Source organism: Parasteatoda tepidariorum, chromosome 8 (assembly GCF_982258835.1).
Source record: "Parasteatoda tepidariorum strain Cologne lab strain chromosome 8, Ptep-v5.0, whole genome shotgun sequence".
In the NCBI taxonomy this organism is placed as follows: Eukaryota; Metazoa; Arthropoda; class Arachnida; order Araneae; family Theridiidae; genus Parasteatoda; species Parasteatoda tepidariorum.
In genome coordinates this window covers 60,287,411-60,312,871 of record NC_141762.1, presented here as the reverse complement: position 1 = coordinate 60,312,871, position 25,461 = coordinate 60,287,411, and the positions used below count along the sequence as shown (strand labels likewise).

General features: G+C 30.3%; 1 protein-coding gene across 1 annotated transcript in view; it reads right to left on the bottom strand.

Moving 5' to 3' along the window:
- LOC107443894 (sodium-dependent serotonin transporter) overlaps positions 1 to 25,461 on the bottom strand; it is a 76,507-nt gene that overhangs the window by 41,055 nt on the left and 9,991 nt on the right. The gene's annotated exons all lie outside the window — the stretch shown is intronic.

Genomic DNA, 25,461 nt, shown 5'->3' with positions numbered 1-25,461 from the left:
TTCATTAATCTCATTATGTGTAGGGATATAATTATTATGAAAAGGGGCTATATGCAACCTAAATATAAGTTCATTAAATAATAAAAATGTTATTAAGCATGCCTATAGATAAAATTCTTTCTATTTTTCAGAAGTAGCTGAAAATCCTCTAAAAACTATTCAGGAAGCCAAACGAGATCCACGGAGCATCGCATGGAAACCGTTGATAAAACGTAAAATTGTCTCACGGGAATAATTTTAAAAATAGCTCGACAGTATTTAATAAGGAAAAATACTAGCTAATTTATTTCAGAGTTGACAATTAGTAATAAAACTAGGCTTTATTTAAAGGTAATAATAGCATAATTTCAGCGATAAATAATTTACTTATGGGAATTAACTTTTACGCAAATTTAACATACCGTAGGTATTTTAGACAAATTAACTTAAAATATATTAATTATTGAATTGATACTAATAAATGAAAGTATCATTACCATCAGACAATATCGAAAACAAATATTGATATTGATTGATACTATAGCACAAATGAAAACGAAAAGGCATCAAAAGTCTTGGATACTCAGTGCAGAGACTAAAATATTGATAGATAGATATGATACATTTCTCTTTAATATCACGTGGTTTTAAAATTTAAGAGATATGTCTTCTGAATTTTCCATAAATTTTTCGATGCATTTAATACATAGCATTTGTTTTAATTTTTTTTCAAATTTTAATAGAAATTTTTGCAAATTTTGATACTTAAGTGTAGAAAATAAAATATCGATACTTACATAATCTTTATCGTGTTCTAATTCAAGATCTATTGTCTCCTAAACTTTTTACAATATGAGCCACTTTAATAACATGGCATTTGCTTTAGCACTTTCTTCGAATTATGAAAACGTATTACGGCTTTTTTTTATAAAAAATAAGCAAACATGCAACGGAATGTTGTACCCCGTAAAAGATGGATGCGAAATAATTCGTTCAACAAGTTTTTTTTTGTTTACTTACTACAAATTTAACAGTTAGTAATTCTCGAAGTAATAACCGAATTTTAATTTTTTTATTGCATCAAACTATTTGCACATTTTTTCAAACAAACCTCGTTTCTAAGTCTTATAGTTTTTGTGCAGCAATAAAATTATTGTAATATAAAGCAAAAAAAGTAAAAAAAATCACAAAAAAGCACTTTAAACTACAATAAATTTTAAACAAATTGGAATTTAATAAAAAAGAAAACTGTTAAGTTTATAAACAAAAATAACCCTTTCAGCATGTCACATTTCAACTCTCTAGTTGCATTTCTGCGGCCTGTGGAGTGGCCAGCATGGTGATTTTCATTACAACTTTAACAGCGAATAATTCTCGAACTAATAATTGAATGTCATATCTTTTTATTCCGTTCAACTCCCTGTTTATTTTTCCATACTCACCTTCGCAATTTCAAGCTTCTAAGCTTAGTAGTTTCGCAGAACAACATATAACGTTACGGTTAATACCCGGGAACTATGGTGGGGCATACGATTTTTCATTATCGAAAGTCAAATAGAATGAATCCTGATTTGAATTTTAATACGCAAGCCAATTCAAATCAGAAATTTCCTTATAAACTATTGTTTACAAAAAAGTACATTAAAATAATTGAAGCTACTTGCAGATACTGAAATATCGATTGTTATATTAACTTTTTTTCAGAACAAGAGGAGAGCGGCAGCAGTCGCTGTAGCAGCTTTACCATTACCCAGAGTGCACCAAAGAGGAGGCTTTTTTACCCCTTGTTTTGAGGTGCAGAGAACTATTGAAGAGGATTGAGGGCAATGCTGCATTTCAATGGGTCCCATCCCATTGTGGTCTTCGAGGAAACGAAATGGCTGACTTTTTGGCCAAAGAAGGAACTTATATTCTTCAGAGATCGTGTTGAGATCTGTCCTTCCATTCCGCTAAACTTAAAATAAAAAGAATCTTTAAACAATCATTCCATAGTTTGGCATCTCACGCTGCTACAGATAAGTCCTGGAATGTGCTCTGTGGAACTCACAGCGTTCCGGATTCTCTCCGTGCTACTGCGGTAGCCATGTTTAGACTTTTGACCGGACATGATTGTCTACGTTCTTATTTATTTCGCATCAAGTTGACTACTTCATCAGATTATCTTTTATGTAACTCCGGACAAGCCATGACTGCTGCGCATTTGGACACGTGATCAGCTCTAAAAGACTTTGACTGTATTCCTAAGAAGTACTGGAGAGCTAGAAGCCTAATGACCTAATAGTCGATAGCTGGCATTTGTTTAATATTAACTTTTTTCGCGATTTAATATCTCCAAATTTAGGCGATTTCTGCTATTTATATAATATGGCAATTAATTTAGCGACTCCTTCAAATTTTAAAAATGTGAAATTTTTAAACGCATTATAGTTTTTTTTTTTTTTTTTTTTTTGGAGAGCAGAGAATGCAACCTAATGTTGAATATCCAATACGATGTTTGTAATGCTGAATATTTAAAACATATATAGATTTTAATGTAATACTGATAGATTATATTTTAACACACGCAAAAATAATTATGAGAAATTTTCTTATTTATTATCATTTGGACTAAAATGTTTGTTTAGATGAAAGTATTACAATTTCTAAAACATTTATTATTCTTTAAATACTCTAACAAATATCTGAAAAGATAGATTTTATATATATTTATAAAACTATAGGAAACATTAACAGTAAAAGTCAAGAATCTAAATTTATTTTTAGCAGGAAAATTCAACTTAACTAACAACATCAGCAGCTTCCTAAAAGTAAATAACCTTAAAGCTTCAAGATAAATTTTTAAAAAAACACATACTTTAATAATCTTTGATGCAGGTAAATATTTTTTTGGAAAAAAAAAGGGTCGATGAAAAACAAATAAACATCATGCATACATTATTTTTCTACCTTAATTGATTAAAAGGACACGAAAAATAAACACTATTAACTACTTTGCTAAGCAAGTGTTTCAATTTTGCTTATAATTGGAGTAAAAAAATCAGCAATGTACTTAAAAATGTCTTGCAAGATAAGAGAAAATTACCACGGGGATATTGTTTAGGGATTTACCAAAGAATATTCACCACGGCAATTATTAGGACGAAACTTTTTGTTTTTTTATTATTATAATTAAAAAGCTCTGCGACTTTATTTTTATGAATGCTAAGAAAATAAAACTAAACTCTATAGCTAATCAAATTTTACTTAATGCAGGGAAAATAATGAAGAACAACACACATTCTCAGAATTTTTATTTTTTTGCTTCGTTTTTTTATCAATGTCTGGGTCCTTTATTATTTTTTAGAGTTTTTATTTTAATTTTGGATCTAATACTTATCACTTACAGTACTTGTAAAATTGTACGCGATACCGAACTTTAATGATGCTTAAAATATTTTTCAAAACTCTTCACTTTTTCCAGGCAATCATAAAAAATGTTGTTTGGTGTTGTATGTAAAGTTTAAAAAAAATGTATAAGCAAAAATTTTATTTGAAAAAATTCGTCATCATTTTTTTTTCGTAAGACGAGTGTACTTATGGGGAAAAGAGAGGTTACTTAAAAACCTACCCAGTGAAAATTGATTATTGATCAAACATTTTTTTTAATTATTTCGAATAAAAAAAATTTTCTGTTCTTATACATGCTTTATTATTTTAATTAGTATGCATGATTATACTGAAATTCTTTTACATAATATACATATAAAATAGCTATTTATCCGTTCTGGGGGTGCAAAAACATTATTAGCACAATACCAAGATTAAAATATTATGTACTTATTACCACAGTACCGATTATCACAATTCCAGAATTAAAAATTCCGAAATCTCTATCATCATAATTAATAAGGTATCGCTGGCGTAAATAATAGTTTGAAGATTTTTTCATGTCCTCCAAAAGGGATTAGTGACTAAAGGTATTAAATACAGGGTTAGCCTAAACATAGAGTTTCCCAAATTTTATGGATTACATGCACAACGAAAAGTTTTCGATGTCCTCTTAATAAAATGCATTCACATTTAATTATCATTTCTGATACACTTTAAATCATATCATATTTTTTTTATTACTATTGGCTAATGAATTTATATTCGACGTATTATTTTTATCAATTTTTTGGAAAAGTCCCATTCTTAAAAATGCTTGCATAAAAAATTTATTTTATCTTCCACAAATTAATTTCAATAATCAATACAATATTACCTGTTTAAATATAAATCTAATATTTCATATAAGTCTAGAAAAAGTTACTTAATTATGGAGTGTAATCTGGTAAATTGCAGTGTGTTATCAGAGCTCTTCAGTACAGTTCGCAAAATAAAAAACGGACCACCCTGAATAATTTTTGATCTAATGATCAGTTCTTCGCATTCTAGGACTTAAATTGAATCGTTCGAGATTGTGAACTCAAATATAGCAATTAATTAGTGGAGCTGCGGAATCAGATTCAAAAATTTACTTTCTTTGAATAAACATACAGCTTTTTTCGCTGAATCTGGATTTCAGATCCCTGAAATATAGGGGGGCAGCCTCAATTGTTTTTAAGAGAATTAAAAAAATTTTGATGTTTGCACACTATTATAAAATTTGTCTATCAAAAGCAAAGCATGCAAAAAATTAACTTTTAGTAAATATTTATTACTTTTTATTTTATTTAGTAATAGTCTGGAAAAAATCTAAATGTAAGAAATAAAAAAAAATGTATGCCAATTTAAAGAATGCAATTTTAAATTGTAAGACTTAAAATTTGAGCCAAATCGATCGAATAGTTCCTGAATTTCGAAAAAAAAATAATATTTTTAAAAGTTTCTCCGGTACTATTTGATCAATTTCGTTCAAATTTTGCAATTTACAGTGTAAAATTGCATTCTTTTAAATAAGTTTAAAAACTTTATACCTTACAATTCAAACATTTTCAGCTATTATTAAATAAAATACTAAATATTTGCCAAACATTATTTTTTGCATATAATTGTCTTTGGATAACCGAATTTTATAATTCTGACCCAACCCCTTTCGATTCCATTAAGAAATTCTCGATTCATAGCGAAATACACAAAATGTAAATTCAATATTAAGGGGTGGAAGTTTTGCGTCGCTCTTCTAACCAAACTATAAGGACTATATTGCTCAGATTGCAGCTACTCCTTATATTTTGGGAGTCAAAATTGAGAATCCGCCGAAAAATAGATAAACTTATTCAGAGAAAGTACCTTTTGTGCCAGATTTCGTAACTTAAAATTTCGTCTGTACAAATTAATTAGTATATTTGATGCCATCCAATCGAACCATTATGATCGAGTCCAAGAACGTGAAGATCCGATCATTAGATCGGAAGTTATTCAGAGTGATCCATTTTTTGTTTGGTTTTTTTTTAGCTCTCTACATGTATTACAGGAGAGCACTAATGGAAATTTTAACTATTCAGAAAAAAACGTCGAAAATTAAAATTTTTCTTACATGCAACAAATTTTTTTAAAATAAGTTATCACTATCTTTCTCAGATACAGTGTATATTGGAACTACGCACTTCATGTGTTGAAAAATATTCACTTAAGAAAAGCTTGCCTAATATTACAATTCATCAGAAAATTAATATAAACCACGTTTTCAGCGAAATCAACGGCCCATAAGATACAGGAAGAGAGTCATAGATTTATTTTTTTAACCTTATCATAACTTACAAAAAAACTATCGAAACAGTTGTTAACAGTCTTCTATTCCAGTGGTGCTCAAACTTTTTTCGACCGCGACCCCTTTTGTAGAGAGAAAATTTTTGGCGACCCCTAGAGATAAATGTTCACAAATACGATGTATATTTCGAGCATTTCTTTCGTTTCATCGAATAAAAACATCATATTTGACTCATATTAATTTTATTTATAATTTTAAGAAAATACTTTTTGTATAACACAAAAATCAGTAAATTGCCCTTTAATGAGATGTATGTGGCTGCAAGTTTCTAATTATCTCATCGATGTTTGGATGTATGTTGCTAATTGCAATTCGCATATTATCTTCAGGTTTTAAACGCGAGTGGTATTTAGTTTTTATTGAAACTAGTTTGCTAAATCCAGTTTCACATAAATACGTTGATGCAAATTGTACAAGGTCCGGCTATTAATTTCCAGGACTGACGTAACTGTAGGAGAAAGAAAAGCCGGAAGATGGTGCTAATGATTGAATATTGAAGAGTGTTTTCTTGCTCATGTGCAGTGCAATTGGCGCCATTCTGAAGTGAGTGGTTCTGGTGGAAAGGCGTATTAAAACGGAGCTCTTAAATTCCTGTTGTCGAAGTGAAATGGAGCAGAGAATTAACATTAAATTTTGCTTCAAATTGTGCAAGACAGCTGCAGAAACCTACAAATTGTTAAAACAAGTTTACGGCAAGGAAGCATTATATCGCTCAAGAACTTTTGAATGGTTTAAAAAGCTTTCGAACGCGAAAGCGTGGAAAATGATCCGCTCACAATTCGTACGCAAGCCGGAAGCAATTGAAAAAGGTCGCGTCCAAACATTGCGTTTGCTGTGAGGCGATTCTCAGCTCAGCATGGTGTCGCTGAATCGCAGCATCCACCATACCCGCCACACACTTTTTCCTGTTTCTTAATCAGAAAAATTATCTGAAAGGAACAAGATTTCAGGAAGTCGAAGCCTTCACGAAAACTGTAACGTCACTAATAAAGAGCATTCCAAAAGAGGACTTTAAAACATCTTTCTGAAATTTGTATAGCCGAGCACAGACGTGCATTACGGCTGATGGGGATTACTTCGAATAATATTAAATGGCTATGTGTTTAACTTTTTTTTCTTCTGAGTTATTCCATGAGTCCTGGAAATTAATAGCCAGACCTTGTATTAACACTCTGATGGCATTCTTGCATAAAACGGGATATTGTTTTTCCACGGATAGCCAAAATGTTTGGCAAGGCGGAGTCTTAAATTGATTTCGAAGAGTATAATCACTAATCAGATCTATCAATTACTCTTTCTCTCTAATTTGAAGCGTTGAACTGCATATGTCAAAGGAAAATGGATCACGAATCCAACCAAGATCGTTTTCAGGAAAATCCTCGAATCTTCTCGAAAAATTTTTCGTTAACTTTTCAATGCGATTGGAAATGATGTTTTTAAATGTAAATATATCTATATTATTTTCCTTGATAAAATCGTTAAAGCAAGGAAACATGTTGGTGTTGTTTTTATTCAGTTCAGTTTGCCAGAGACTAAACTTATTCTTAAAAGCTTGAATTTTACTGGCTGTAGTTATGATAGTTGAATTCTCACTCTGCAAGCTCAAATTTAAGTCGTTAAGTTTTTCGAAAATATCAAGTAAATAGCTCAGCTTCCCTAGCCAAACTTCATTGATATAATAACTTGCCAATCTATGTTTCTTTTCGATTTAGAACATGTACACTTCATTTCTCAAATCAAATATCCGTCGTAGTATTTTCCCACGTGAAAGCCATCTGACTTCGATGTGTAACAGTAATTTCTCATACGTTGAGCCCATCTCATTGCAAAGTATTGAAAAGAGACTGCTGTTGTGGCTGTTGCATTTAATGTAGTTAATTGAACTAACAGCATCTTGTAATACGTTGTGCAACTCTTCATCCATATCTTTTGCAACAAGAGCTTTCCGATGAATCATACAGTGATTAAATACCATATGAGGTGCCACCTTCTGAATTAAGCCTCTGAGCCCTTTATTCGAACCTGTTAATGCTGCAGCACCATCAGTACAAACCGCAACACAGTTTGCCCAGATGAGGGACTTAGTTTCGAAATATTCATTTATTACTTCGAGTATTTTTTCTCCAGTTGTTTTTCCTTCCAAATTTTTGCAACATAAAAACGTTTCTGTTATATCTTCATTAAAAATAAACCTAACGTAAATAATTAGTTGTGACATTTTAGTAATATCGGTAGTCTCGTCCAGTTGTAAAGCAAATACAGATGAATTTTATATGCGTTTTATGACTTCTGACTCGATATTTCGTGACATTTCGGAAATCCAATTGCAATTAAACAGTGAGTGATGGCGCTTCACTCTTTACATGTACACTGTATGGTATGCAGCATGCAGGGATAATGCATTTCATAAAAATTTGGCGACCCCCAAAAAACTTCTGGCGACCCCCACAGGGGTCGCGACCCCTAGTTTGCGCACCACTGTTCTATTCAACCCAGTGCTTTCCAAACTTTTTGTACCTGCGCCCCCCTCTTTGGAAAAAAAATTTGTTGTGCCCCCCTTAATTTTTCTAACAATCCAATTTCATAAACACTCATCTGATATTGTAATTTATTTAATGGGCTACAAAATAATATACAATATTATGTATAAAAATACTATTTTAAGAAATAATAATATAATGTAATAAAAACAAATCTTACAAAAGTACAAAAAATAGAATTCAACATTAATACAACATTATTAAAATTTAATGTGAAGGGTGAGCTTGTTTTTCAGCACAAATTTTGTCAAACCGTGGTATCATTGAAGATATCGCGGTTCTCAGTTCCTTTTCAATCTTTAAGCAGGATCGATACTTTGTCTTTAAGACAGCTACTGCAGAAAACCCAGTTTCACATAAGTAAGATGTTACAAAGAGCAATAAAATTTCTAAAGCTTTATTTGTTAAAGTAGGAAACTCGTCCTTTACTCGTAACCAAAACGTGACAATATTATTTTCGTGTTGAAACATCTGCTTTAATGTGCTGTCACTAGATAAGTCAATTATCATTTCCTGCTCTGCTGTCGTAAGGCCAAAATCATCATATTTTTCAATCACAAACGGGTTTCTAATCCATTCATATTTGGACATGTCAAGATCTTTAAAGTAAAACGAGAATTGCTCCCTTAAACTGGTCAAGTGTTTATTAATAAGAACTTTACTTTCTTCTATTTCATCTGCAAGACAGGTAATTTTAAAAGTGGGAAACATGTCAAAGTTATTATTTTTCAAACTTATTATCCACAGTTCCAATTTTCTCATAAATGCAGTAACCTTGTCTTTCTGGACAAAAGCATGAATTTGAGGCCCTTGCATTGATTTATTTAAAGTACTGAGTCTTTGAAAAATATCCACTAAATACGCAAGTTTTACAAGGAATTTCGTGTCATAAAACAAGTTTGCTTCATCTCTATTATTATCAGTAAGGAATATGGCGATCTCTTCTTTTAGCTCAAACACCCTTTGAAGTACTTTGGAACGAGAAAGCCAACGTGCCTCACAATAATATAGAAGTGGTGTATATTCTGAACCCATGTCATTACACAATTTTGCGAAAAGCCTTCCTCTTAATGGGCTATTTTTGATAAAATTTACAACTCTTATAATAACTTGAAATACTGTTAGTAAATCTTCACCCATATCTCTTGAAACAAGTGATTGTCTATGAATCATGCAATGCGTCCAACTTGCCCGAGGAGCCACCTTTCGAACTAGTGCCTGTAGACCAGCGTTTTTTCCTGCCATAGATGGAGCTCCATCTGTGCATAGTCCAACACAGTTCTCCCACAGAATGTTATATTCATTGAAAAATTTATCAATCATATTAAAAACTTCACTTGCTGTAGTATTGCCTTCAATAGGCTTACAGAATAACATGTCTTCTCTAACATCAGTTTCCACAACATATCTTACATATGTAATCAAGTGTGCATCCTTAAGAACATCTGTAGCCTCATCTACTTGCAACGCGAAAGAAGATAGTTTTACTTTTTCTATTAATTGATCGCAAAGATCTTCAGATATATCGGATATTCGTCTTCCCACCGTATTATCTGCAAGTGGAATGATTTTAAGTTGATCAGCATATGATTCACCTAGCATCGTAGCTACCATGTCAATAGCTGCAGGTAGCACTAAAGTTTCTCCTATTACATGGGGTTTTTTTGCATTTAGCAATTCTATAAGAAACCTTATAAGACGCAAGCAATGCTTTTTGTGTAACAGACATGGTCTTTGAAAACATTTCTTTTTGTTTATTTAAATTCTCCAATTTTCTTTGGAAAAATTCTATTGTCTTGCCAACGTGATCTGCATGTACGTTTTCGAGATGCCGTTTTAATTTATTTAGTTTCATGCTGTCTGAGGCCAAAGTATTCAGACACAGCAAACACATTGGTCGTTCTTGGCCATTAATGACTTTACATGTAAATCCAAATGATAAGTACATTGGATCATATTTTCTACATTTAGGTTTACTATTTTGCGAAGATGTTCCGCTATTTTCGTTACCTCTTCTTTTGCCGTCTGCTTCTGCTTCATTCAATTTTCTTTTCAACCCAGTTACGTATTTATCCATCTAAAAGGGTTATTATTTTAAATCAAATAAAAATACTTTATAACAGTTTTGAAATTTACCTCAATATTAATTTAGAAGTGTACCAAAGCGAGTTTGTAGAGTTTGTAGACAATCTGCGTGGAAACGGTCGAGTTTAACCAACGTTTCTTAACGAAATGCCGCGTGTCTTCTCTCGTCTGGGCGCACGCATCCAGTTATAGTCGCGTCGTCCGAGTTTGAAAAACCCCGCAGTCGCGCGCAATTGATGATAGTTCCACACCAGATGTAATGAGCGCTAACGTCGTCGAATTAACGACGGCCTTGGCTCATAAGCCTTGTCGGGGCCTGCTGCCTGCTTCTGTTTACTGAAGTTTGGCGGGAGTAACCCCGAGAATACCCGGGATGATTCCGAATGCTTGTCTAGTGTTTCCTCGCGCTCGGCTCCAAACGGGAAAGCAAGATGTTTTCGTTCCAGCAAGAGTATGGATGGATTTTTTAGCATTTATACCCGAGAAATTCGCGGCGAGGATTGTGGATTACGTATAACCGTCTTTCTGATTAATTTTTTTGACACCTATTTGACTTTTTTGGTTTGTATTCGAAAATGATATTTTGGAATCAGCTGCGTGCCCCCCCTGCAACAGTCTCGCGCCCCCCTAGGGGGGCGCGCCCCACAGTTTGGAACACACTGATTCAACCACAACATTAATAAATGCGCTAACATCTTCGGGACAGAGGAGTCATACATGCATTTCTGCACGAATGCACATATGGTTCGTCCGTCCCGAAGAGGTTAATAACATGAGATAAGTGCAGGATTAAAACTGTAAATAATTTTTTAATGTGAAAAGACATTAATTTTAAAGTGTACAAAATAATTTTTCTGTAACTTGTAACTAGTTCTCCATAAAATTGTAACGTTCCACTAGAAATCTTCAGTGCCCACGTTGGGAACCTAATGTCCTAATCTAATAGTATCCTAACCACGTTGAGAGCTTAATGTACCACTATGTACTAAATAGTTCATCCAGTTTCATAGAACTATTTTTTATAAGTACAGTACGTAAGAACCACTGTGGCTCAGAAGATGGAGCTTTCCCCGCCCAATAAAGTAACCCAGGTTCGAATCCCAGCGATTGGTGGTTGATACTGATTTTGCACCCGGATCGTATCGACCATTGCGCTGACATAAAAATATTCTTAGTTTTAGACGGATCATGAGTTAGAATCCTCCTGCCGTCGGGCTAACCATGGAACAAATAATATATAATCTTTATTATCATAAGACTAAGACTTTTAGCAATAAATATTAGCAATAAGTAACTAGCTATTTTTACTCAAATAAAATTTAACTAGATAGGAAAACGAGATTTATATTAGCATCTCATTAAGGTTTAATTTTTTAGCGTGATATTAAATGGGTAAGTTTAGGACAGATGGCCTTAGTGTTTTGAAATAGAAATAAAAATACTGAGAATAGATATACGAGAAATGTTTATGCATATTTAAAATTCCCATATATGTACTCAATATATTTTGAGCAATAAAAGTGGAATATTGAACAAAAAATATGTGGCGTAACTACCACTACAAATATTAAACATCAATTCACTGGTATATAAAACATGCTAACTTAATTCAATCACGAGGTACCTTTTGATAGAAGAAGATTGGCATGGTCGATTACTCCGCCCCCACAAAATCATAATTCAGTTGAGGGGAGATGGTCGTTTAATACAGTAAAGGAAAAATGAGGTTAAAATATGGAAATAACACGTTTTACATAGTTAGCCATGAAAACACTTTTTTTTTGTTCTAACGAGTAGGTTATAAGGTTATATCGAATATTATGTTAGGTCTGTGCAATTGGAATACAACATGCTGCGATTCTCATAATTTAAAAAAGTTGTTTCAATAATACAATAAAAAAGCTAAGGATTTCTTTTTATTGACCTTCATCTTAAAATTATGAAACGAAACCAAATTAGCGAATCCAAAGATTTCGTAGCTAGATTTATTTTTTTTGTGGAGATATTAAGCGTAGTGGTGATTTACTAAGAATTCTAGTTTACTTCTCCGACTTCTACTATACTATATACTGAACTATAATATTCTTATGCTTTACTTAGGAGCAAAGATTTGGCTTTACATAGGCTTTAAAGGTCCAGCTAGTTGAAAATATAACCTACGCTTTAAAAAACTACAAAATACTTAATTCGCGAAAAATATTTGACCCCTAAGTAAAACAAACATTAAAATTTTGCATACTTTTTGTTATCACAGTAACAATGCTTTGATAGACAAGTAAAACTACTTTCAGCAAAACTGCAATATGTTAAGAAATATCGGAGATATTTAAACTGGCTATTTCTTCTCTATGGCCATCTAACAAGACTTACTCTATTTTGAAATACCAATACAATTGTTCGAAACACCAATTAAAGAGTTCAACTGTAAAATTATTTTTTTAAAAGTTATTAGAATAAGTAATCTAGACATTCTTACTCCTGAGTGCTATAGATTGTTGAAAATATAAACAATACATTTCGTGTAATAAAAAAAGAATTATTATTCTTCTGTCATATTTTCCGTGCATATTAATGTAAATGAATAAAAGTATTTATCGATTTTTAAATATACACATTAAAATATTACATGCAGGGCCGGATTAATCTATAGGCGCACTAGGCACGTGCCTAGGGCCTACGAAATTCAGGTGCCTACGAAAAACTTGGGAGAAAAAAATTTGTTGACAAAAATAACTTAGCTTTGAAAACAACAAGTGTTTTTTGCACAAAATTATGAAGATACAAATAGAAAGATAATATTTCTCGGTAATAAATTGTTTTGCAGAATCTTTTGCAGAATCTTACTGTTTTGCGATTTTTGGATTCAACGAAATCTTGTATTATGCTGTCGAATTCCAAACTATGCAAAATGTCGTATTCAATAGACATAAGTGAGAGCGATGCCAAACGATCTTGATTCATTGTTGAACGCAAATAATTTTTTATCAATTTTAATCTGGAGAAAGATCTTTCTCCTTCTGCATTTGATCCAAGAATCGACAAATATATTCTTAATGCAATGTGAACGATAGGAAAAGTATTCACGAGTTTATCTTTAATTCGAGCCTTCAACATTTCTTGTGTAGATTTATGTTCATACAAATTTGAAAATAGTAAAAATTCATCTACAAAGTTTTCCTCTAAATCGGATGAGTAAATTTTCGCCAAATTTTGCGCTTTTAGTTTAATCTCAGATTCTGACAAATTTTATAGTTATCGATCGAACTAATCATAATGGTATTATCGATGTCAACTGCAATATCGGCAGTATGTCGGTATTGCAGATAAAGTTCGACAAACAAATTTGTAAATTAAAATCCATATTAATAAAAATGTTAAAAAAATATGGAAGAAAATTTTAGCATATATTTTGAAAAGAGGGGAGGAGTGGGGGAAGGAGGGGAGGGCCCCAAAACGGCTATGCCTAGGGCCTACGAAAGGTATAATCCGGCTCTGATTACATGGGTTACAAGTTTCAAGTAGTTTTATTCGTGAAAGAAAAATTAATTTTCGACTTTCCACCGTCTTAAAAATCCCAAATTTGAATCCATAAAATTAAAATAAAAGATATTAATATTAATCATTTCTGAAATTTATACATAATATACGTAATTTAAAACAAACTGGCATTTTGTTATCGCCTCCTTTCCAAAAAGTCATATCTACTCTAAATTTATCATGCAGTTAAATTGCAACGCATAGGAGAAAACCTAGGCCGGGATAGCCTGGTCGGTAGGGCGCTGGGCCCATGTCCGAGAGTTCGCGGGTTCGAACCCCACCGGTCGAAGACTCCCAGTGTAGTAAATGGTGACTGATGCACATTGAATCTGTCGAGTCGCAAAAGCCTTCCATGTTCCCATAACAAATCAATACCTCTGGGAGTACTGCATTGGAGATCGATCGATCTCTAATTCAGGTCAAAATTACGATCTGTGGATGAATGAATGGATGTATGAATGGGTCCGCCCTTTAAACGGGTGTGATGTATGGTGTGGCAGAAGTCGAATTCTTGGCCATAGATGGCTCCACTGGAAAACAAGAACAATCGCACCCCCCCCCCCTCTGCCTAAACACTCACACGTCAACAACAGGAGAAAACCTAAAGTAAGACAATCAACAGAAAAGAAACCGGCTCAGAATTCTATTAATTGTCAAAATTATTAATAATTTATTTCAGCAATGATTTGAATCGTGAAGCAGCAGATCAAATTTCTTCTTAAATGTTAGCATATGTACTTAATTTTCAACACGTAATTGAATATTGTTAATAAAATAATGTTAACAAGTAATTTGTGGTTAATTTGAACAGCTTCACTCCAAATCACCAATTAAAAAGCTGCTTACACTAAATAAAGTTAAAATTACGTTTTTCTGTAAAGTATAATACTCATATGTCATCTCTTTATTTTTATTATTATTCAAACTTTTTAAAACTGAGTCTTAGGGTATAATTTTCTCGAGCAGTTGAGTGTTGATATTCGAAATTAATTTTCAACATGTGGCTAGAAAGTATTTCCATTAAAATAATGCATAATATTTAATAAAATCTTGTTATGATACGAATTTGTAATTAGTTAGAACCGTTCATCCTGAAATCACTATGTGCACTAAAATCAAAAATTGCATTTAGCTTAACATTTGCATAAAACTTACTTGCCTTTTTTTTATATTTATGAGTTCATAAGACACTAATCAAGTCTTTCATTGAATCATCAGACATTAGGTCTAGTTTTAATGACAAAATATGTCTTGATATTTGCATTTCATTTGTTGTACGTAACTGAATATTGCAAACGAAATAAAGCTATGCTATGTTTTGTAAGTAATTCGAATCTCTCAGCTAAAAGAATCACATATTAGACGCTCCTTGCTCTAAATAAACCTAAATTACGTTTGCATAAGATTATAAAACTAGTTTGTAGTCTTTTTTTTATTGTTATTTTCTCTATCGAAAAATATTTTTAAAAAAAATTATACCTTCCAACGCTGGTAGAGGAACGCCCCCCGCCCCCAACGATCTCTTGTTACTTTATGATTATCATTATTTTCATGTTTTATCATGTTTTATGATACGAAATTTTTGTGAAGCAAAGTTTTGAGGTCTTGAAAAGCACTTCACTCAGAAAAAAATGACCTTAAAAATGCCCTGTGTAATCTATGACATTTTAAACTTTTTATTGAGTGTACTACAGAAAATATCCCTAGTTTAAATAATTTTAAAAACGCTTCATGATGGAATTATTTTTGAAATGACATAAATATTTGTTTATAATTTTTGTTTGTTATTTTATATGTTGTATTTTATATGTGTTTGTTGTTTTATAGGTATTTGTTGTATATTTTATTTTGTATTGTTATTTTTCTCCTCCCAAAAATAGTATTAAAATTTTTTCATTTCTTTTTTTTTAATATTCAGTTCAATACTTTTACAATGCATTACATTCGATTTTTTGCTTAAATAAATATACCCCATAACTAAAATGATCTCTATATTTCTTTCCTAAATGAAAAAAAAATGAATTACACATTTAAAAATATATCATGTATTAAAGTATTCTAAAACAGTAAAAACTTTCATGAAACTTAAGCTTGATTCATAATAACACCAAAGTAAACTATTTTAGCATGGAAGGCATCACCGCCACTAATATATGGGTGATTCTTTTTAAACATGACAAATCGGACCAAAAAATTTCTACAAATTTAAAATCTTCAAAATAATCTAAAAATTTTTTTGTATACTTCTTTAGCTACATTTATTAATATCTTACAGACAGCAGTGTAGTTTATTGACATTTGCTCGAGAAAAAAAATAAAATAGAAATTCACCAAATCTTGAATGCCAGGAAAATGACATATTAGCTTAGAAGTTTAAAAAACAGTCATTTTAAGTTAATAGTAAGTAACTCAACTTAAGCCTTTATGTTAGATGGACCTTAAATTGGCTAAATTAATTCTTTTTATCCACTGTAGAAAGAATCAATTTTTTTTTGTTGCTGATATGAACAGAATAAAATTGTGTATAATAATCAATCATTAAATAAATAAATAACTTTGATTACATCCAACTATATTACAATCACACATGAACTTGGTATTAGGTTAATATTTGCTTTTCCTCCTTACAGTATTAGCAGTTAAAAAACTTTTTGGTAACACTTCAATGTCCTGTAATTCATAAGCCAGGATAATGACAAATTCGCCATTTTATAGCATATAACTTTACTTTAATTTAATATTTTGACCTAAGACGTTAACATTCTGCAGAAAACAACAGGATTTCTTAAAATAACTCAGATAAATCTATGTAGTTCATATTATTAATGATTTCAAGAAGCCAGGAAAATGACAACACAAAAACCTATTCATCTTGAAAAATTTTTTGAAGTAGATTTTGAACCAGAAAATTGGTTCTTTATTCATGCATCAATATATGTTCACATAGGAGGGTATCTAATAAATCTATTAACATAAGATATTGATTCCTGGCTCAATCTATTTTGGTTATAAACCACTAAATAAATGTAGCCAGGAAAATGACAAATTTTCTTGGGACAAACAAATTATTGACAGAAAATATTATTTTAAACGAAGTTTTTGTAAGTAATACTCTCCGCGTTTATTCTAGAAATGCTTACACCGGTTGAGATAAAAAAAATTATGTATTGAAACATTTATGGGAAGTTTTGAAGCCAGTTATTATTGGAAACATTGTTTGGGACATGCCAGGAAAATGACATTTTGAAGTTCAATTAAATTTTTTAACTAAACAGTCAATGCTAGTACAAAGTCATTTTAAAATGCTAACAGCAATGCAATTTGTTAATTTTTTTAAAAAAAGTTCGTTTAGTATTATAGTATTAGATCTTGGAGCATGGGACAGTGAATTGTTATATTTCGTGAGAATCACCCATACATATTTTTTTAAATATTTGTCCAAATGAATGAAGTAATAAGATACATATTAGGTTACAAATTAATATTCAAGTGAGCAAGAAACAAGCTTTCAAGTTTTCAGTCCTTCTTACCTCAGAAATATTTCCTTAAAATTTGATTGTTGTTTTCTTCCTAGCTAGAATAATAATTTACGGCTCCAGTTCTTAATTTTATTTACTTTTTATTCGCATTATTTTTGAAAAGAATTAAAAATATTTGTAATAAAAGTGTTAATTACTGAACACCCTTAATGATATATTTCCTTAAAGAACGTTTTATCAAACACAATTTTAGTTTGCGAGTTGGTTAAATTTTTTGTTTCAACACCAATCGGGTAAAAATTTGAATGTAAAATAATAATGCAGTTTTCGTTGCACAAAAAATTCTTAAAAAAGTTGAAAATAAACAGAAATGAGACATTTTAATTTAGTTATATCGTAAACAAGACTTTTAAATTGTAAAAATGTATAATACCTTCAAGCAAGTTTCGTTATCTGGAATTAGAAAGACACGAATGTTTTACAATTTTTTGCAGCTTAGAGATCATCAAGAAACCATAGAAAAGTAATTATGGTTATTTTTACGCAAATAACACAGAATTGCTCTTTTAGCACAACTCAAACAATTAGTGTTGCCTCGAATTGATTGTTAGATGTTTTAAATGAAGCAGATATGCTTCCCCGCAGAGCTTTATTATGCCTTTCATTCTAATTGCTCTGATAGATCATTCAAACTTTATGCTAATTAATATTTTCAACCAACAAATTTTTATTTTTAAAATAAATGCTAAAGTAAAAATTCATTGCACTCTTTTTTTCAAAATTTAACCAAGCATTTGTATGTTGGAACCAAATGGATTAAATTCATGTTATTTAGTTCTGTTAGTTAACACTGTCGTCTTTAAATTGCGCACGGGGGAAATAAATTCGGGTAAAATTACCGTACTGTATGGTAAAAAGTAAAATTACTATTAATAAAACCAAAATATGCGGTATTTAAACCACTCCTTCGATAATATTTCGTAAGGTAACGGTTTACAGGAAATTTTGGTTTTCGAAATTATAGTTCTTATTACCAAGCTTTTAGTAAAAAAATTCATACCGGAAAAGTAAATTTTAACTGAATATAGTTTGTCTAAGCTAAGAACTCCTCCCGCCACAAAGTTTGAGGTCGTCTAGTGCTGTGGAAACAAGAATGGCGCATTTTAGGGAGGGTAGCTTCACTCTAGGACTAACACAATAGATCGGTGAAAGAGCTTCCAATTCTCTCGCCGACCAGAGTCGAAACCACTCCAAAACAGTGACCCCGCACCCCTACTTGAAATAGTCATACCTCGTTACCATAGTCACCGCCACAGGTTCAGACGAATGTCTGAAGGAGTTCCTATTTTAGACAAACTATAGATGGTTTTTATGTCAGACAGTGATCTCCACCACCGAGACACGGACCGGTACCGGGTAGTGGATCAAATGGCACCGGGCAGCCCAATCATCGTTAAATTATTTCCATTTTATTTACTGCTGTGTTTTTCTATCAGGTTTGAACAACTTTCCATAGACGAGAGGTTAACTGGGAGCTGAGAAACATTACATAATGCCTCACCAATACCATGCATGAAATTGTATTTAATTTTGAAGTCATGCTTAAAGACAGTTAAATTAAAATTATAAATCAAAACAATCTAAAATATAAACAATAAACGCCCCCCCCCCTCAGTGTGACTCTGTAAAATTATTAAACGTCGAAAATAAATTATCAAACGTGGTAAATTTATCAAACTAGCTCGCCGTGATAAAAAGGTTGAGCACTACTCTAAGATATCATGACTAAATTAGAAAACTTTATCACACATTGTAAAACCGCAATTTATTGTTAAAATTACCAAAACCATGTTAAGCACTTTAGTAAACATTACCGAAATTTTTGGCGCTCCTATAGAGTCAGAAACATGGCAAATTTTAACATATTCTGCTAGTTTTGACTTTTTTTTTTCTTGGTGCAAAGTGATTTTTTATCACTTTTGTGTTATCTTTTTAATGTAATAAGGTAGAAAAAGATACTTCTTGAGTTATAAATTATTTAAGGGCAATAGAAAAGCTATTCAACACTAGATTTTAATTTGAGAATTACTTTTATATTTTCATATTGTCTATTAGAAATGTTTTTATGAGTTTTAAAATTTTACAGAACTTGCAATAATTGCTGAACACAATTTACTATTCGAAACTCGCTTTATTTATCCTATTCTATTCAATTTCATTGTGCTTTTCCCCACCAGAAAGTGTTATTCTTTAATGAAATAAGATCTACTGAGGCAAGAGATTATAAATTTAGAAAAATTTAATTTCCACAATAATTTTAAATAGAAATTAAGTTCATATTTTTGTAAAAATTGTATTTGAGTGAAGTTTTAGTTCGATGCACAATATAACAATAAAAAAATTACTGCCCAAGAAATGCTTTACGATTTTTTAAGTCATGCAACATTACTGTTTTATTTTTAATTTCGATGTCTTTTTTCAACATAATGAGATATACGGCGACACTTTTGAATTATGAGATATTTTAGAACAATAAATTATAAATCTAGTAAAATCTACTTCAGGTAATAATTTCCTATTGAAAATATGTGTTAATGTTTCCTATAAAAAATATGATAAAACATTCTTCACATTTTTCTCAATGATGTACACTGTACAAAATAACAGTAAATTCTACACAAATAAGGACATGTTTTTTAATAGACAAAATTTTTTAATAATTAAGAGTCATTTTTTTTAATCTTTCCCGTGCGCTTAAATACCTATTTTTTATTTTACAGACTTTCTCCGTAAACGGCTAAAAGCTGTTTTTCCCAAAGTAATTTTTCTCTGTTCTCCCCCTAATCATAAACATATTTAAACTGTCAATTCAAATTCTAGTTTCTGCCATGCAAATTAGAAAAATCATGTGATAACTTTTTTTTCCAAGTGATTTTACAATTATTTTCTATGTTTATCTTACTTTTCAGCAATTAATTCATGATTTTAAACATCATTTAAATAAAATCGATATTCGACTTCATTGTCGAATTGATACTTAGCTTGATTTTATCTGTCTTCATGTATAATTTTTCGAAAAATTAAATTGCCAGACATTTTTAAAAGGATGGATCACTATAGTTTTAAAAGTTTTTTACACTTAAATATGATTTCAATAAGTAAGACTTTTCAGATAAAGACAGTAAAAAAAAATTTTCATAGATTCTCCCGAGCTGCTGTTGCTCAAGGGACGGAACGCTCGCCTCCCAATGAAGTGACTCGGGTTTGAATTTTGCTCGCTTAGCTGGTCAATTCGAATTCTACTCTCAACTCACCCCGAACAGATTGCTGAAATAACAAGTTTATTATTTTTTTGCTAAAATAACAGTACTTATATGCTTAAAAAACAGGAGTCCATTTTTAAATAAATAATAACATCATTTCTGTTAAATAAAATTACACACTCGCTGACAGCTTTTTTTCCTGCAAATTTAATAACTTTTTTTTTTTACCGTGCAGAAAATTTACAGCCCGAAAATTTTTTAATTACCTTATTTTAATCAACTACGTTCTGTATGTTCCCCATCTGAAGTAGTATTTTTTTAATGAAATATAAGTTAAGTTGCTTGCGTTAGGTATTATTAGAGGACTATTTAATTATAAATCAAGCGAAATCTAATTTGAACAATAATTTTCTATGAAAAATGTGGCTACATTTTGGATCTTAAATATGTAAAAGTGTCTCACAAACAAATATGACACACTTGAAGCAATGGTAGAATATATTGAAACAAACAATTTAACAGACTATATTGAAACAAAATATATTAAAACTACCCTATTTTGCATCAATATTTGTCTTATGCATTTCTCTTTTTTTTCCATAGTTTGTATTTATATTTTAAAGTATATTTCTAATCAAGCAATGAAAATATTAAATTTCATTTTGGTAAGGAAAAATTATGAATAAAAAAATGGAATGGCAGAATTTGCTGTGTGTAAGCCTCAGAAATAAAAACAATATAATATAATATAATTAAAACAATAAAAATAAAAATATGTAAAACAAAGAGCGAAGGAAAATGAAGTATGCTAATTAATGTGAATTAGAATAAAGGAAAAAGTCAAATTTTGTCTGGAAAGACAGGAAAAGTTCGAGATAGACTTTTTTTCTCTTATTTTTTAATTAAAATGTTTATGAATTATGCTTGAGAAAGCTCATACACTGCAAAAAATTCCGGATCAAATTATGGTAAAAAGATAATCAAATTGTCGTTACTTTTTACCGTATTTCCATTTTTGTGGAAACATGTAACAAAACAAAAAAAGCGATGTATCGTAATTTTACTATAATAATCACAGTGAAATCACTGAATCATTCTCATTAAATAAATATAACTGTAAAAATTATTGTCTAATATTTTATAGCAAAATGGATTGTACTGCAAAAAGGATTTAGTGGATGATGCACCCATAATACCGTAATTTGATCTGGATTTTTTTTAGAGTGTATATTTTTAATTAGGCCTGAAACATCTTACCTGGAAAGATTTAAGAGTAAAATAAAAACTCATAAGCAAAATGCAAACCATAAGTTTAAAAAAAAATGGTCAGCAGTTTAGCATGACGGTACTGTTCAAAATATCTATTTCTGAAGGAAAATAGAAATTTAGTTTTAGCTCAAAATTAATACCCAATTCTTACTATTATTTGAGTGAATGATCAAATTATAAAAATCTAGCAGAAATAAAAAGAAGGCAAATTAAAGGACCTGCCTCTTTTTGGCGATCGCAACGCACCTAGGAAGAAGAGGGTTCCGTGTCTTGGCCCTCTCCCCTTCTCTCTCCTCCTCTTCTCAGGAATGTACTACGATATTTTCCCCTATCTTAATATTTTTTGTATTTAATTGTCAAAAATATTTTTTTTTCAATTTCCACTACGCTTTCTTTTAGAATTATGTTCAGAGTACCTTTCAGTTCCATGTAGTTTCCTAACTTAAAAGTTTTTAATCTCTTCGAAAATCAAGACAGAAACGATCATGTTTCCACGTGCTAATGGCGATTCATAACAATAATGCAAGTTGGCAGTATTGATCTCGTATAATAATTGGACTGTTGGAAGTATTTCATTTCACTCCGGCGTCTATATTACATGCATTAAACATACATAAATTATTTAAAATTCATGAATGTTGAGTAAATGGATTTACATTAATTATGATTTTGGAAAAATACCATCTATGGCGTTTATCCACTATAATAATTTTTAATAGCTTTTGTACCTGAATTGTATATTAAACTAGTATAAAATATTCCGAATGTATGCATTTAAAATATATTCAACTGTACTTGTTTAATATTAATACTATTCACTTTTTGTTTTCTAAACCAAATATTACAGCATTATTCTTCATTTGATATTCATTCAAATTTCATAGTTTCAAAAAAAAAAAATGCAGAAATATTTTTCAGAAAAAAGAAAGTTTTTTCGTAAATCTCCTTAACAGATAATGCGCTGAAACTCGCTTTTTCCAAAGTTGAAATACATTACAAGTTTAAAATTGACAGAATTATTTCGTGTTTTTAGAAAAAGGAAAGGGAAAACATAAATAGCAAAGCATTGCGCCTGAACAAAGCAAAGAAAATTTTTAAAAGCCGCTATGCATTTATACTTTAATATTTACGTAACATTTTTAATTCATTTTGCATTAGATAAAAAAATTTATTTTCCTTTTTCTTAGAAGTTTCATTTTTAAACAAGTTTTTCAATCGATTTGAATAGTTCTATGTAAAATTAATAAATTAATTTCACGCAAAAAAATAATGGTCAAAACTACCAGATTATGGTAAAATTTTCTGTGTTTTTGGTTCTCTGGAAACACCAAAAAAATTTCACCATATATTGTGATTTTTTTAGCAGAAATGTCATTATTATACAGTACGGTAATTTTACAAGAATTGTTTTTGTTCGTGCACTTACTAGTCGTATAAAATTATATAATGTCAGTCACATTTATGTAAAAAAAACAAAAGTATTGAATCATGGTATGTTGTAAAATTTTTGAACCGGTTATTAATTTGTTTGTTTGTTGACAATTTAAAAAAACCTTTCAACATGGTCAATATCTTTTTTCACCAGAGGTATTACTTTTTCCAATTAAAAAAAAAGAAGCTGGAATATTTTAAAATCTTATTAGATGTTGAAACAAATGCTTGGGTTCTCATCTTCAAAATTACTAAATCAAATTTCGATAAATATATCAAATTATTTCTAACTTTTTTAACGAAACAAATATTATATACAGAGAGTTTTCAATTTGAAAACCCAATTATTTAAAGTTTAAATACATAAAATAAAAATAATTTTGAAATATGTTATTTTAATGACTTATTTTTCGTTGCTGCATTAATAACAAAATTGAAAACTTTTATAGTATATCCCATTCTGTTTCACTATTTCAACAGAATTTTTAAAGAGTATACTACATCAAAATGAATGCACCTGGAAATAATTATGTACTATCTTTATCAGACTTTGATTTTCCATCTTTTGATACCGGTGAAGAGTGCTATGCGAAATCTTATTCCTTACTAGGATAAATTATTACTTTCAAATCATTGCATTATTCTTTAGATTCTTTATTGGAATTATTCTTACAAATTATTGTGTTACTCTTTACAAAAATTATTACATCATTATAGAAAAAAAAACTCTTTGCAAGAAGAAATTCTAAACTAAAACAATATCTGTTGAATATTATTCTTTCACTCATAACAACTAAAAAGAAGGAAGTATCTTAAAAATTAACTTCCATGCATAAATCTCAATATGCAGTTAAAAAATAAAGCTAATTAAGCAAAATTATTTTTTTTTCGGAGGATAAAATTCTGGTAAAATTATCGTACTGTATGATAATGGCAGTCCATCCTTTTAAAAAAAAACATAATTCTGGTAAATAAAACCAAAATATATGGTATGTAAACCATTCATTTGGTAAATTTTCCGTTCATATGCTAACGGATTACCAAATGAATGGTTTACATACCATATATTTTGGTAGGAAATATAACCAAAGGAAGAAGAAAAAACAAAATATTATAAAAAATGGAGAAATTAGTGAGGAAAGCGACATCAAAAACACAAAAGACTATTTAATTATTGAAAAAAAAATTCAAAATAAATAAAAATGAATATTAGAAACACCTCCAAATTATTTTCCATCTCCCAGTTTCTCTTAGTTTTAATGTTTTTAATCACCACTTGCCAAATGGTGATACTCCAGCTTTTCCTAACATTTTTGAAATGTCGCGACTTTGGAAAATTATGTATCCTAAAGAGCGTCAAATATCTTTACCCATAAGAACTTAGCCCTAACTAGTTTTGACTCTTTTAATCCCAACTTCCTCAATAGTCATTCACCACATTGTTTTTAACATTTTCGGTTTTCTGATTTGAAACATTAATTTGGGAGCATTAATGTAGTGTGAATGTTAATGAGTATTCTCTTTTAAGTTTATTTTTGACAACACTTAAAAAATATATATTTTAAGTTAAACATAATTTTCTGAAATCAATTAAATATTAATTGATTGCAGAACATCATGCATAACTTAAAAAGGTTAAATATCTTTTACTTTAGAAACTATGTTTCACTCACTACAATATTGATTTTACTCCATATTGCTTTTTATTATACTTGCTTGCATATTTTTCTTACTTTAAGCCAAATTTTTATTTTCTTAAGAGAAACAATTACGAACTTGTTCTTCCCGTTAATGATCAGGAGTATGCCTAAGAACAATTTCTTGGAACATTCACTAACAAACATTTCCTGAGTATCTTCCTTCATCGATTCGTCTTATAATTATATTTCCGTTAATAAATTTCTGAAATTCGATTGTTCGTTTACAAAGTTTTTATAATCATTGACCACAAAAAATAAATAGGTGTGTATACATTTAAAACTTATTTAAGATTTATTAAAAATTAAAAAAGATATTAAGAGAAATGGGAAAGTTTGACTACAAAAATATATAATACTTTCATTAGGTCACATTTCCAAGCATTTTTTGAACTCTTGTCAAAAATTTTTTTAGAAAAACTCATATGTGAGGGAGTCTCAAACGAA